We start from the raw sequence: 14,358 nt of genomic DNA, 5'->3' as shown, positions 1-14,358 counted from the left end.
CGGTACAGAGCCAGCAGCCACCACCCCAAGGCCCCTAAGGGACCCCGCCCCACACAGCAAGACTGCCCCACCCGCAAGCCCCCAAAACTGCCCTCCAAGCCCGACACACAGTCCCCCCCAGCAATGACCAACCCGGTCCCCACGACCCGAGAGACCACCAGACGCCCAAAGCCACACAGCCCCCCCCAGCACACACCCAACCGCCCAGAGCGACGGGACAGCAACCCACCACCACCACTATGTGATAAAGCTAATCAGCGGGGACCAGAGAGAATGAAATTCAGCCAATTGATGTTTTGAGGAGGCAGACATTGTTTCCATGCTAATATAATCTAAAATAACATTTCTAAACTGCTTAATACACAGACTGTTTTTCGCTTTCCAGGTCATGAGAATAGTTTTCTTTGCGATACATAACACTGCGAGGACCATGCAAACAAGCAGAGAAAAAACAAACACACAAACAAACAAAAACAAGCACAAGTAGTGGCAATCGCATACAACACAACTGTGCATATAGATGACCTGAGGCGACATGGTAATACATCAACTGCTACTGGACTAATGAATGTGTATTGTGTGTGTGTGTGTGTGTGTGTGAGAACATGCAACACCCATGGCACAGGACCTACATGATAACCGTTCTTACTTATGAGTGTATAAGTGTACACGGCCACAATCCACAGCCCCCCCAAGCAATCAGAAACAGGCAGAGAGGCCCACAAGACCCAGGCCACCAGCAGCCCCCACGGAGCACAGAACCCAGGATACCCACCGCAGGGACAACCACGCATCCACCCAGAAGACAGCAGTGGAAGCCCCCGGACAGAGCCCCCATAAGCATAGGGCAGAGGCGCCCGGGAGCCAGGGGCAACAGCCCACCGACACCACCAGGCCGCAGCCGCCCAGACATGGGCCGTGCACCGGACCCGGCCCCAGGAGCCCGAGCGCCCCAAAACCCCCCGGCAGAGGCCCCACCCAATACCCGGGAGGGCCAAGCGCCCCAGACAGCCATGCAGTGGGTCAGCGCCTGCCTCAGTGCCCCTGGCCAAGAGCCCTGGCAGTCAAGACGTGCTCACAGGTGGGTGAAGTCGCGAGGAGTGGGGAGAGGCAACGCCGCCCCCCCATTGGGAGAAGCACAGGCAGGCCAGGCGACAGCAAGTCCCAGACCCAGGCCCAATCATCACCACACACACTTTCACGTCCCATACATCCACACGTCATCCCTCCCTTGACTCCGCTGGGGTCTAGCACAGTGGGCACACCATGGGGCCAGCAGCCCCCCAGCCACCACAGACCCTGAACCAGCAGAATAATTAATTCCTCCTGGCCACTCCTTCCCGAGCAGCAACCAGGAAGCAGGGGTGTGAGAAGACCCCTCCCCTCACCCTTCTGGCTCTTCAATATTTTCTAATAGTGAGCGATTAAAATTGAGGGGCAGCCAACCTTGTAGAACTGGGAGCGCGGCCCTCTGGGCAGCCTACATACCCAAAGAGCCCCGTCCACCAGATGCCACTCAGTGCAACCACCCCCCAAGACCTAATGTGTGTGTGTGTGTGTGTTTGATAAGTAGTGATGTCTAAGGTGTAATTAAAACAGGGGCGGGGAACTGCAGAGTGCAGCCAAGGGGACCACCTACGTGGCCCCATCCACTACACCCCACAGAACACACACGCCCCCCAAAACCCTTCATGTGTGAGTGTGTGCTGTGTACAGGAGCCAAAAGGGAGAGGGTATGGGGATATACACCGGGGGAGCTACTCTCCCCCGGAGAGGGCTGCCAGGGCCTGGCTGCAATAGGCACCCCCGCTACCTGGGACCCAGCACAGGGCAGGAGGGCCTGATGTCTACCAGGCTCGGGGCTTGCAGCGACCATATTCCGGGAGCTACTGTACCCCCAGAAGGTACCCACCCCGCCCAACCCCACTCAACCCAACCCCATCCCACCCCGGAGGACCTCTACAAAAAAACAAACAAACCACCCGGTCACACCAGACGCAGCAGCCCGGGCCTGAGACCCACCATCACCCAGGCCCCCCCCTCAACAGAGGAAAAGCACCCCCCCACCGCACGCCCCAACACCCTAAAGAAAACAACCACCTGCGGATACCCTGGAGGTCCCAGAGCAACAAGCCTGGCACCAGGACCTGCACCAACCCACCCATACTGTGGCATGTCCAGGGCAACCCAGCCCCCCCGGGCGCAAGGCAGCGCCCAGCCACCAGGGCCCAGGCCCAGCACCACCACCCACGCCAGAGCGGCCCAGCCACCCGGTACAGAGCCAGCAGCCACCACCCCAAGGCCCCTAAGGGACCCCGCCCCACACAGCAAGACATCCCCACCCGCAAGCCCCCAAAACTGCCCTCCAAGCCCGACACACAGTCCCCCCCAGCAATGACCAACCCGGTCCCCACGACCCGAGAGACCACCAGACGCCCAAAGCCACACAGCCCCCCCCAGCACACACCCAACCGCCCAGAGCGACGGGACAGCAACCCACCACCACCACTATGTGATAAAGGTAATCAGCGGGGACCAGAGAGAATGAAATTCAGCCAATTGATGTTTTGAGGCAGACATTGTTTCCATGCTAATATAATCTAAAATAACATTTCTAAACTGCTTAATACACAGACTGTTTTTCGCTTTCCAGGTCATGAGAATAGTTTTCTTTGCGATACATAACACTGCGAGGACCATGCAAACAAGCAGAGAAAAAACAAACACACAAACAAACAAAAACAAGCACAAGTAGTGGCAATCGCATACAACACAACTGTGCATATAGATGACCTGAGGCGACATGGTAATACATCAACTGCTACTGGACTAATGAATGTGTATTGTGTGTGTGTGTGTGAGAACATGCAACACCCATGGCACAGGACCTACATGATAACCGTTCTTACTTATGAGTGTATAAGTGTACACGGCCACAATCCACAGCCCCCCCAAGCAATCAGAAACAGGCAGAGAGGCCCACAAGACCCAGGCCACCAGCAGCCCCCACGGAGCACAGAACCCAGGATACCCACCGCAGGGACAACCACGCATCCACCCAGAAGACAGCAGTGGAAGCCCCCGGACAGAGCCCCCATAAGCATAGGGCAGAGGCGCCCGGGAGCCAGGGGCAACAGCCCACCGACCCCACCAGGCCCCAGCAGCCCAGACATGGGCCGTGCACCGGACCCGGCCCCAGGAGCCCGAGCGCCCCAAAACCCCCCGGCAGAGGCCCCACCCAATACCCGGGAGGGCCAAGCGCCCCAGACAGCCATGCAGTGGGTCAGCGCCTGCCTCAGTGCCCCTGGCCAAGAGCCCTGGCAGTCAAGACGTGCCCACAGGTGGGTGAAGTCGCGAGGAGTGGGGAGAGGCAACGCCGCCCCCCCATTGGGAGAAGCACAGGCAGGCCAGGCGACAGCAAGTCCCAGACCCAGGCCCAATCATCACCACACACACTTTCACGTCCCATACATCCACACGTCATCCCTCCCTTGACTCCGCTGGGGTCTAGCACAGTGGGCACACCATGGGGCCAGCAGCCCCCCAGCCACCACAGACCCTGAACCAGCAGAATAATTAATTCCTCCTGGCCACTCCTTCCCGAGCAGCAACCAGGAAGCAGGGGTGTGAGAAGACCCCTCCCCTCACCCTTCTGGCTCTTCAATATTTTCTAATAGTGAGCGATTAAAATTGAGGGGCAGCCAACCTTGTAGAACTGGGAGCGCGGCCCTCTGGGCAGCCTACATACCCAAAGAGCCCCGTCCACCAGATGCCACTCAGTGCAACCACCCCCCAAGACCTAATGTGTGTGTGTGTGTTTGATAAGTAGTGATGTCTAAGGTGTAATTAAAACAGGGGCGGGGAACTGCAGAGTGCAGCCAAGGGGACCACTTACGTGGCCCCATCCACTACACCCCACAGAACACACACGCCCCCCAAAACCCTTCATGTGTGAGTGTGTGCTGTGTACAGGAGCCAAAAGGGAGAGGGTATGGGGATATACACCGGGAGAGCTACTCTCCCCCGGAGAGGGCAGCCAGGGACTGGCAGCAATAGGCACCCCCGCTACCTGGGACCCAGCACAGGGCAGGAGGGCCTGATGTCCACCAGGCTCGGGGCTTGCAGCGACCATATTCCGGGAGCTACTGTACCCCCAGAAGGTACCCACCCCGCCCCACCCCACTCAACCCAACCCCACCCCACCCCGGAGGACCTCTACAAACAAACACACAAACAACAACAAACAAACCACCCGGTCACACCAGACGCAGCAGCCCGGGCCTGAGACCCACCATCACCCTGGCCCCCCCCCCATCAGGGGAAAAGCAACCCCCCCACCGCACGCCCCAACACCCTAAAGAAAACAACCACCTGCGGACACCCTGGAGGTCCCAGAGCAACAAGCCTGGCACCAGGACCTGCACTAACCCACCCATACTGTGGCATGTCCAGGGCAACCCAGCCCCCCCGGGCGCAAGGCAGCGCCCAGCCACCAGGTCCCAGGCCCAGCACTACTACCCACGCCAGAGCGGCCCGGCCACCCGGTACAGAGCCAGCAGCCTACACCCCAAGGCCCCTAAGGGACCCCGCCCCACACAGCAAGACAGCCCCACCCGCAAGCCCCCAAAACTGCCCTCCAAGCCCGACACACAGTCCCCCCCAGCAATGACCAACCCGGTCCCCACGACCCGAGAGACCACCAGACGCCCAAAGCCACACAGCCCCCCCCAGCACACACCCAACCGCCCAGAGCGACGGGACAGCAACCCACCACCACCATTATGTGATAAAGCTAATCAGCGGGGACCAGAGAGAATGAATATCAGCCAATTGATGTTTTGAGGAGGCAGACATTGTTTCCATGCTAATATAATCTAAAATAACATTTCTAAACTGCTTAATACACAGACTGTTTTTCGCTTTCCAGGTCATGAGAATAGTTTTCTTTGCGATACATAACACTGCGAGGACCATGCAAACAAGCAGAGAAAAAACAAACACACAAACAAACAAAAACAAGCACAAGTAGTGGCAATCGCATACAACACAACTGTGCATATAGATGACCTGAGGCGACATGGTAATACATCAACTGCTACTGGACTAATGAATGTGTATTGTGTGTGTGTGTGTGTGTGTGTGAGAACATGCAACACCCATGGCACAGGACCTACATGATAACCGTTCTTACTTATGAGTGTATAAGTGTACACGGCCACAATCCACAGCCCCCCCAAGCAATCAGAAACAGGCAGAGAGGCCCACAAGACCCAGGCCACCAGCAGCCCCCACGGAGCACAGAACCCAGGATACCCACCGCAGGGACAACCACGCATCCACCCAGAAGACAGCAGTGGAAGCCCCCGGACAGAGCCCCCATAAGCATAGGGCAGAGGCGCCCGGGAGCCAGGGGCAACAGCCCACCGACACCACCAGGCCCCAGCCGCCCAGACATGGGCCGTGCACCGGACCCGGCCCCAGGAGCCCGAGCGCCCCAAAACCCCCCGGCAGAGGCCCCACCCAATACCCGGGAGGGCCAAGCGCCCCAGACAGCCATGCAGTGGGTCAGCGCCTGCCTCAGTGCCCCTGGCCAAGAGCCCTGGCAGTCAAGACGTGCCCACAGGTGGGTGAAGTCGCGAGGAGTGGGGAGAGGCAACGCCGCCCCCCCATTGGGAGAAGCACAGGCAGGCCAGGCGACAGCAAGTCCCAGACCCAGGCCCAATCATCACCACACACACTTTCACGTCCCATACATCCACACGTCATCCCTCCCTTGACTCCGCTGGGGTCTAGCACAGTGGGCACACCATGGGGCCAGCAGCCCCCCAGCCACCACAGACCCTGAACCAGCAGAATAATTAATTCCTCCTGGCCACTCCTTCCCGAGCAGCAACCAGGAAGCAGGGGTGTGAGAAGACCCCTCCCCTCACCCTTCTGGCTCTTCAATATTTTCTAATAGTGAGCGATTAAAATTGAGGGGCAGCCAACCTTGTAGAACTGGGAGCGCGGCCCTCTGGGCAGCCTACATACCCAAAGAGCCCCGTCCACCAGATGCCACTCAGTGCAACCACCCCCCAAGACCTAATGTGTGTGTGTGTGTGTGTTTGATAAGTAGTGATGTCTAAGGTGTAATTAAAACAGGGGCGGGGAACTGCAGAGTGCAGCCAAGGGGACCACCTACGTGGTCCCATCCACTACACCCCACAGAACACACACGCCCCCCAAAACCCTTCATGTGTGAGTGTGTGCTGTGTACAGGAGCCAAAAGGGAGAGGGTATGGGGATATACACCGGGGGAGCTACTCTCCCCCGGAGAGGGCTGCCAGGGCCTGGCTAAAATAGGCACCCCCGCTACCTGGGACCCAGCACAGGGCAGGAGGGCCTGATGTCCACCAGGCTCGGGGCTTGCAGCGACCATATTCCGGGAGCTACTGTACCCCCAGAAGGTACCCACCCCGCCCAACCCCACTCAACCCAACCCCATCCCACCCCGGAGGACCTCTACAAAAAAACAAACAAACCACCCGGTCACACCAGACGCAGCAGCCCGGGCCTGAGACCCACCATCACCCAGGCCCCCCCCTCAACAGAGGAAAAGCACCCCCCCACCGCACGCCCCAACACCCTAAAGAAAACAACCACCTGCGGATACCCTGGAGGTCCCAGAGCAACAAGCCTGGCACCAGGACCTGCACCAACCCACCCATACTGTGGCATGTCCAGGGCAACCCAGCCCCCCCGGGCGCAAGGCAGCGCCCAGCCACCAGGGCCCAGGCCCAGCACCACCACCCACGCTAGAGCGGCCCAGCCACCCGGTACAGAGCCAGCAGCCACCACCCCAAGGCCCCTAAGGGACCCCGCCCCACACAGCAAGACATCCCCACCCGCAAGCCCCCAAAACTGCCCTCCAAGCCCGACACACAGTCCCCCCCAGCAATGACCAACCCGGTCCCCACGACCCGAGAGACCACCAGACGCCCAAAGCCACACAGCCCCCCCCAGCACACACCCAACCGCCCAGAGCGACGGGACAGCAACCCACCACCACCACTATGTGATAAAGCTAATCAGCGGGGACCAGAGAGAATGAATATCAGCCAATTGATGTTTTGAGGAGGCAGACATTGTTTCCATGCTAATATAATCTAAAATAACATTTCTAAACTGCTTAATACACAGACTGTTTTTCGCTTTCTAGGTCATGAGAATAGTTTTCTTTGCGATACATAACACTGCGAGGACCATGCAAACAAGCAGAGAAAAAACAAACACACAAACAAACAAAAACAAGCACAAGTAGTGGCAATCGCATACAACACAACTGTGCATATAGATGACCTGAGGCGACATGGTAATACATCAACTGCTACTGGACTAATGAATGTGTATTGTGTGTGTGTGTGTGTGTGTGAGAACATGCAACACCCATGGCACAGGACCTACATGATAACCGTTCTTACTTATGAGTGTATAAGTGTACACGGCCACAATCCACAGCCCCCCCAAGCAATCAGAAACAGGCAGAGAGGCCCACAAGACCCAGGCCACCAGCAGCCCCCACGGAGCACAGAACCCAGGATACCCACCGCAGGGACAACCACGCATCCACCCAGAAGACAGCAGTGGAAGCCCCCGGACAGAGCCCCCATAAGCATAGGGCAGAGGCGCCCGGGAGCCAGGGGCAACAGCCCACCGACCCCACCAGGCCCCAGCCGCCCAGACATGGGCCGTGCACCGGACCCGGCCCCAGGAGCCCGAGCGCCCCAAAACCCCCCGGCAGAGGCCCCACCCAATACCCGGGAGGGCCAAGCGCCCCAGACAGCCATGCAGTGGGTCAGCGCCTGCCTCAGTGCCCCTGGCCAAGAGCCCTGGCAGTCAAGACGTGCCCACAGGTGGGTGAAGTCGCGAGGAGTGGGGAGAGGTAACGCCGCCCCCCCATTGGGAGAAGCACAGGCAGGCCAGGCGACAGCAAGTCCCAGACCCAGGCCCAATCATCACCACACACACTTTCACGTCCCATACATCCACACGTCATCCCTCCCTTGACTCCGCTGGGGTCTAGCACAGTGGGCACACCATGGGGCCAGCAGCCCCCCAGCCACCACAGACCCTGAACCAGCAGAATAATTAATTCCTCCTGGCCACTCCTTCCCGAGCAGCAACCAGGAAGCAGGGGTGTGAGAAGACCCCTCCCCTCACCCTTCTGGCTCTTCAATATTTTCTAATAGTGAGCGATTAAAATTGAGGGGCAGCCAACCTTGTAGAACTGGGAGTGCGGCCCTCTGGGCAGCCTACATACCCAAAGAGCCCCGTCCACCAGATGCCACTCAGTGCAACCACCCCCCAAGACCTAATGTGTGTGTGTGTGTTTGATAAGTAGTGATGTCTAAGGTGTAATTAAAACAGGGGCGGGGAACTGCAGAGTGCAGCCAAGGGGACCACCTACGTGGCCCCATCCACTACACCCCACAGAACACACACGCCCCCCAAAACCCTTCATGTGTGAGTGTGTGCTGTGTACAGGAGCCAAAAGGGAGAGGGTATGGGGATATACACCGGGGGGGCTACTCTCCCCCGGAGAGGGCTGCCAGGGCCTGGCTGCAATAGGCACCCCCGTTACCTGGGACCCAGCACAGGGCAGGAGGGCCTGATGTCCACCAGGCTCGGGGCTTGCAGCGACCATATTCCGGGAGCTACTGTACCCCCAGAAGGTACCCACCCCGCCCAACCCCACTCAACCCAACCCCATCCCACCCCGGAGGACCTCTACAAAAAAACAAACAAACCACCCGGTCACACCAGACGCAGCAGCCCGGGCCTGAGACCCACCATCACCCAGGCCCCCCCCTCAACAGAGGAAAAGCACCCCCCCACCGCACGCCCCAACACCCTAAAGAAAACAACCACCTGCGGATACCCTGGAGGTCCCAGAGCAACAAGCCTGGCACCAGGACCTGCACCAACCCACCCATACTGTGGCATGTCCAGGGCAACCCAGCCCCCCCGGGCGCAAGGCAGCGCCCAGCCACCAGGGCCCAGGCCCAGCACCACCACCCACGCCAGAGCGGCCCAGCCACCCGGTACAGAGCCAGCAGCCACCACCCCAAGGCCCCTAAGGGACCCCGCCCCACACAGCAAGACAGCCCCACCCGCAAGCCCCCAAAACTGCCCTCCAAGCCCGACACACAGTCCCCCCCAGCAATGACCAACCCGGTCCCCACGACCCGAGAGACCACCAGACGCCCAAAGCCACACAGCCCCCCCCAGCACACACCCAACCGCCCAGAGCGACGGGACAGCAACCCACCACCACCACTATGTGATAAAGCTAATCAGCGGGGACCAGAGAGAATGAAATTCAGCCAATTGATGTTTTGAGGAGGCAGACATTGTTTCCATGCTAATATAATCTAAAATAACATTTCTAAACTGCTTAATACACAGACTGTTTTTCGCTTTCCAGGTCATGAGAATAGTTTTCTTTGCGATACATAACACTGCGAGGACCATGCAAACAAGCAGAGAAAAAACAAACACACAAACAAACAAAAACAAGCACAAGTAGTGGCAATCGCATACAACACAACTGTGCATATAGATGACCTGAGGCGACATGGTAATACATCAACTGCTACTGGACTAATGAATGTGTATTGTGTGTGTGTGTGTGAGAACATGCAACACCCATGGCACAGGACCTACATGATAACCGTTCTTACTTATGAGTGTATAAGTGTACACGGCCACAATCCACAGCCCCCCCAAGCAATCAGAAACAGGCAGAGAGGCCCACAAGACCCAGGCCACCAGCAGCCCCCACGGAGCACAGAACCCAGGATACCCACCGCAGGGACAACCACGCATCCACCCAGAAGACAGCAGTGGAAGCCCCCGGACAGAGCCCCCATAAGCATAGGGCAGAGGCGCCCGGGAGCCAGGGGCAACAGCCCACCGACCCCACCAGGCCCCAGCAGCCCAGACATGGGCCGTGCACCGGACCCGGCCCCAGGAGCCCGAGCGCCCCAAAACCCCCCGGCAGAGGCCCCACCCAATACCCGGGAGGGCCAAGCGCCCCAGACAGCCATGCAGTGGGTCAGCGCCTGCCTCAGTGCCCCTGGCCAAGAGCCCTGGCAGTCAAGACGTGCCCACAGGTGGGTGAAGTCGCGAGGAGTGGGGAGAGGCAACGCCGCCCCCCCATTGGGAGAAGCACAGGCAGGCCAGGCGACAGCAAGTCCCAGACCCAGGCCCAATCATCACCACACACACTTTCACGTCCCATACATCCACACGTCATCCCTCCCTTGACTCCGCTGGGGTCTAGCACAGTGGGCACACCATGGGGCCAGCAGCCCCCCAGCCACCACAGACCCTGAACCAGCAGAATAATTAATTCCTGCTGGCCACTCCTTCCCGAGCAGCAACCAGGAAGCAGGGGTGTGAGAAGACCCCTCCCCTCACCCTTCTGGCTCTTCAATATTTTCTAATAGTGAGCGATTAAAATTGAGGGGCAGCCAACCTTGTAGAACTGGGAGCGCGGCCCTCTGGGCAGCCTACATACCCAAAGAGCCCCGTCCACCAGATGCCACTCAGTGCAACCACCCCCCAAGACCTAATGTGTGTGTGTGTGTTTGATAAGTAGTGATGTCTAAGGTGTAATTAAAACAGGGGCGGGGAACTGCAGAGTGCAGCCAAGGGGACCACTTACGTGGCCCCATCCACTACACCCCACAGAACACACACGCCCCCCAAAACCCTTCATGTGTGAGTGTGTGCTGTGTACAGGAGCCAAAAGGGAGAGGGTATGGGGATATACACCGGGGGAGCTACTCTCCCCCGGAGAGGGCAGCCAGGGACTGGCAGCAATAGGCACCCCCGCTACCTGGGACCCAGCACAGGGCAGGAGGGCCTGATGTCCACCAGGCTCGGGGCTTGCAGCGACCATATTCCGGGAGCTACTGTACCCCCAGAAGGTACCCACCCCGCCCAACCCCACTCAACCCAACCCCATCCCACCCCGGAGGACCTCTACAAAAAAACAAACAAACCACCCGGTCACACCAGACGCAGCAGCCCGGGCCTGAGACCCACCATCACCCAGGCCCCCCCCTCAACAGAGGAAAAGCACCCCCCCACCGCACGCCCCAACACCCTAAAGAAAACAACCACCTGCGGATACCCTGGAGGTCCCAGAGCAACAAGCCTGGCACCAGGACCTGCACCAACCCACCCATACTGTGGCATGTCCAGGGCAACCCAGCCCCCCCGGGCGCAAGGCAGCGCCCAGCCACCAGGGCCCAGGCCCAGCACCACCACCCACGCTAGAGCGGCCCAGCCACCCGGTACAGAGCCAGCAGCCACCACCCCAAGGCCCCTAAGGGACCCCGCCCCACACAGCAAGACATCCCCACCCGCAAGCCCCCAAAACTGCCCTCCAAGCCCGACACACAGTCCCCCCCAGCAATGACCAACCCGGTCCCCACGACCCGAGAGACCACCAGACGCCCAAAGCCACACAGCCCCCCCCAGCACACACCCAACCGCCCAGAGCGACGGGACAGCAACCCACCACCACCACTATGTGATAAAGCTAATCAGCGGGGACCAGAGAGAATGAATATCAGCCAATTGATGTTTTGAGGAGGCAGACATTGTTTCCATGCTAATATAATCTAAAATAACATTTCTAAACTGCTTAATACACAGACTGTTTTTCGCTTTCCAGGTCATGAGAATAGTTTTCTTTGCGATACATAACACTGCGAGGACCATGCAAACAAGCAGAGAAAAAACAAACACACAAACAAACAAAAACAAGCACAAGTAGTGGCAATCGCATACAACACAACTGTGCATATAGATGACCTGAGGCGACATGGTAATACATCAACTGCTACTGGACTAATGAATGTGTATTGTGTGTGTGTGTGTGTGTGTGAGAACATGCAACACCCATGGCACAGGACCTACATGATAACCGTTCTTACTTATGAGTGTATAAGTGTACACGGCCACAATCCACAGCCCCCCCAAGCAATCAGAAACAGGCAGAGAGGCCCACAAGACCCAGGCCACCAGCAGCCCCCACGGAGCACAGAACCCAGGATACCCACCGCAGGGACAACCACGCATCCACCCAGAAGACAGCAGTGGAAGCCCCCGGACAGAGCCCCCATAAGCATAGGGCAGAGGCGCCCGGGAGCCAGGGGCAACAGCCCACCGACCCCACCAGGCCCCAGCCGCCCAGACATGGGCCGTGCACCGGACCCGGCCCCAGGAGCCCGAGCGCCCCAAAACCCCCCGGCAGAGGCCCCACCCAATACCCGGGAGGGCCAAGCGCCCCAGACAGCCATGCAGTGGGTCAGCGCCTGCCTCAGTGCCCCTGGCCAAGAGCCCTGGCAGTCAAGACGTGCCCACAGGTGGGTGAAGTCGCGAGGAGTGGGGAGAGGTAACGCCGCCCCCCCATTGGGAGAAGCACAGGCAGGCCAGGCGACAGCAAGTCCCAGACCCAGGCCCAATCATCACCACACACACTTTCACGTCCCATACATCCACACGTCATCCCTCCCTTGACTCCGCTGGGGTCTAGCACAGTGGGCACACCATGGGGCCAGCAGCCCCCCAGCCACCACAGACCCTGAACCAGCAGAATAATTAATTCCTCCTGGCCACTCCTTCCCGAGCAGCAACCAGGAAGCAGGGGTGTGAGAAGACCCCTCCCCTCACCCTTCTGGCTCTTCAATATTTTCTAATAGTGAGCGATTAAAATTGAGGGGCAGCCAACCTTGTAGAACTGGGAGTGCGGCCCTCTGGGCAGCCTACATACCCAAAGAGCCCCGTCCACCAGATGCCACTCAGTGCAACCACCCCCCAAGACCTAATGTGTGTGTGTGTGTTTGATAAGTAGTGATGTCTAAGGTGTAATTAAAACAGGGGCGGGGAACTGCAGAGTGCAGCCAAGGGGACCACCTACGTGGCCCCATCCACTACACCCCACAGAACACACACGCCCCCCAAAACCCTTCATGTGTGAGTGTGTGCTGTGTACAGGAGCCAAAAGGGAGAGGGTATGGGGATATACACCGGGGGGGCTACTCTCCCCCGGAGAGGGCTGCCAGGGCCTGGCTGCAATAGGCACCCCCGTTACCTGGGACCCAGCACAGGGCAGGAGGGCCTGATGTCCACCAGGCTCGGGGCTTGCAGCGACCATATTCCGGGAGCTACTGTACCCCCAGAAGGTACCCACCCCGCCCAACCCCACTCAACCCAACCCCATCCCACCCCGGAGGACCTCTACAAAAAAACAAACAAACCACCCGGTCACACCAGACGCAGCAGCCCGGGCCTGAGACCCACCATCACCCAGGCCCCCCCCTCAACAGAGGAAAAGCACCCCCCCACCGCACGCCCCAACACCCTAAAGAAAACAACCACCTGCGGATACCCTGGAGGTCCCAGAGCAACAAGCCTGGCACCAGGACCTGCACCAACCCACCCATACTGTGGCATGTCCAGGGCAACCCAGCCCCCCCGGGCGCAAGGCAGCGCCCAGCCACCAGGGCCCAGGCCCAGCACCACCACCCACGCCAGAGCGGCCCAGCCACCCGGTACAGAGCCAGCAGCCACCACCCCAAGGCCCCTAAGGGACCCCGCCCCACACAGCAAGACATCCCCACCCGCAAGCCCCCAAAACTGCCCTCCAAGCCCGACACACAGTCCCCCCCAGCAATGACCAACCCGGTCCCCACGACCCGAGAGACCACCAGACGCCCAAAGCCACACAGCCCCCCCCAGCACACACCCAACCGCCCAGAGCGACGGGACAGCAACCCACCACCACCACTATGTGATAAAGCTAATCAGCGGGGACCAGAGAGAATGAAATTCAGCCAATTGATGTTTTGAGGCAGACATTGTTTCCATGCTAATATAATCTAAAATAACATTTCTAAACTGCTTAATACACAGACTGTTTTTCGCTTTCCAGGTCATGAGAATAGTTTTCTTTGCGATACATAACACTGCGAGGACCATGCAAACAAGCAGAGAAAAAACAAACACACAAACAAACAAAAACAAGCACAAGTAGTGGCAATCGCATACAACACAACTGTGCATATAGATGACCTGAGGCGACATGGTAATACATCAACTGCTACTGGACTAATGAATGTGTATTGTGTGTGTGTGTGTGAGAACATGCAACACCCATGGCACAGGACCTACATGATAACCGTTCTTACTTATGAGTGTATAAGTGTACACGGCCACAATCCACAGCCCCCCCAAGCAATCAGAAACAGGCAGAGAGGCCCACAAGACCCAGGCCACCAGCAGCCCCCACGGAGCACAGAACCCAGG

This window comes from Leuresthes tenuis, unplaced genomic scaffold, assembly GCF_036924035.1.
Source record: "Leuresthes tenuis unplaced genomic scaffold, fLeuTen1.0.hap1 SCAF_1, whole genome shotgun sequence".
NCBI lineage: Eukaryota > Metazoa > Chordata > Actinopteri > Atheriniformes > Atherinopsidae > Leuresthes > Leuresthes tenuis.
Note: the sequence above shows the minus strand (reverse complement) of the source record.